Consider the following 1,879-nt stretch of genomic DNA (forward strand, 5'->3'; position numbering starts at 1 on the left):
GCCTCTTACATGGGTATCAACTGTACCGGGGCGGCATGGCAGAGGTGACAGGGGAGGGGGTGGAGGAGGCCAGGCCCCAGCAGCAGCAGGTAAGAAGAGTTGGGAGGAGGTACAGGGAAAGGGATCCCGACGACCAGACCAGCCCACCTGGGACCCTGCAGAGCCCACCATAGAGAGTCTCAGGTGGGCTATGTAGGATCTAAATCAGTGCTCTCAAAGCTCCGGCCCTCCAGCTGTGTGGCGGAACTACAAATCCCACGAGGCATTGCAGGATTCTCACAGCCACGGGCATGACTCCCGAAGAGAGATGCATCATGGGATTTGTAGTTTCACCCACAGCTGGAGGGCCGGAGGTTTGAGAGCCCCTGATCTAAATGGAAGTCGTGCCCGTGGCTGCCAGAGTCTTGCAATGCCTCATGGGATTTGTAGTTCCACAACAGCTGGAGTGCCCGAGGTTGCCTACCTCTGATCTATGGTGTGCTCTGCAGGGTCTCTCAGGTAAGTCCGGCACGGTCAGCCTTCTTCCTATTGTTATTGTATGGAGAATGCCTGCGGTCATACAGCTCAGGGCACTCTTCCACCATGCGGGGGTCACAATACTTATCCACCATTGTTCCTTCAGGTCTACAGATCACAAGGTCACCTTTTTCCACAGACAGGAAGTGACCAAGGAGGATGAGGTCATCACAGAGCCATGACCATTTTTTTTTCTTTATGGCTTAGTTTTTTTTTGCATTGCGTTTTTGACCGGCCCGGATTCCCCACAAGGCCACCGGGGCCCGGCCACCGGGGCGGCAGGGCGCAGAGGGGCGGCAGCGGTGTCCTTGTGGGGAAGTTGCCCTCTCTACATTCAGTCCTGCTTTGTACAAGCCGAGCTACATGTAGAGTGAGGGAAGCCGATTGTTCGTTTCCATGGGAACTCAGCGATGTCACCGAGATCACATGTAAACAGTCTGCAGCCGGTCCGTCCGTCTTCCCCTTCCCCCTGCACTTACCTCTCTCCTTTGGTTCCGTCCTCCACCGCCGAGTCTCTGACTGCAGTGATCAGAGCGGCCGGGTTATAAGTAACCCTGCCGCTGCGTGTATACAGGGAGAGGGGAGAGCTGTGCCATGCCGTACTGTGCTGCGCCGTGCCGTGCTGTGCTGTGCCGTGCCGTACCGTGCTCTTCCTCTCTCACCTGTCACAGGACTTCCAGCACAGCGCTGCGCTAGAACTCCTGTATTGGAGGTGACAGGGGTCAATAAAGAGAACCTGTCACCTCCAAATGCTAATCACACAGGGGATTGTTTTTCCTGTGTGATAGCAATAAAGTTAGGTGGAAAAAAATGTTTTAATTGATTTAAAAAAAAATTAATAAAAATTTAAAAAATATATTAAATAATTAAATAAAAAAATGAAAAAGGTGATTAAAAAGGCAAAAATAATAAGAAACAAAGTATGAAAAAAATAAGAAAATTATAAAAAATAAACAATAATAAGATTTAAAAAATGTATAAAAAAGTAAATAAGATAAATAAAAATCTAAAAAAAATTAAATTGATAACAAAATAATTAAATAAAAAAATGAAAAAGGTGATTAAAAAGGCAAAAATAATAAGAAACAAAGTATGAAAAAAATAAGAAAATTATAAAAAATAAACAATAATAAGATTTAAAAAATGTATAAAAAAGTAAATAAGATAAATAAAAATCTAAAATTAAATTAAATTGATAAAAAAATAATGAGATACAAATAAAAAAAAAATAAGAAGAAATAATGAAAGAAAAAATAAAAAGTGATTAAAAAGTTTTTTTTAAAATAAAGAAACAGTAAAAAAATTATTGACACTAACCCCGCCATCTGGTTGCCATTCTCCATTGATGGGAAGGGGGGGGGGG

General features: G+C 43.9%; 1 protein-coding gene across 1 annotated transcript in view; it reads left to right on the forward strand.

Annotated features, from left to right (window-relative positions):
* Positions 1–1,879, forward strand: part of LOC108802853 (ribosomal protein S6 kinase alpha-6-like) — a 47,709-nt gene that overhangs the window by 5,451 nt on the left and 40,379 nt on the right. The gene's annotated exons all lie outside the window — the stretch shown is intronic.

The sequence above is a fragment of the Nanorana parkeri genome, unplaced genomic scaffold (genome assembly GCF_000935625.1).
Source record: "Nanorana parkeri isolate BGI_ZX_2015 unplaced genomic scaffold, ASM93562v1 scaffold3175, whole genome shotgun sequence".
NCBI lineage: Eukaryota > Metazoa > Chordata > Amphibia > Anura > Dicroglossidae > Nanorana > Nanorana parkeri.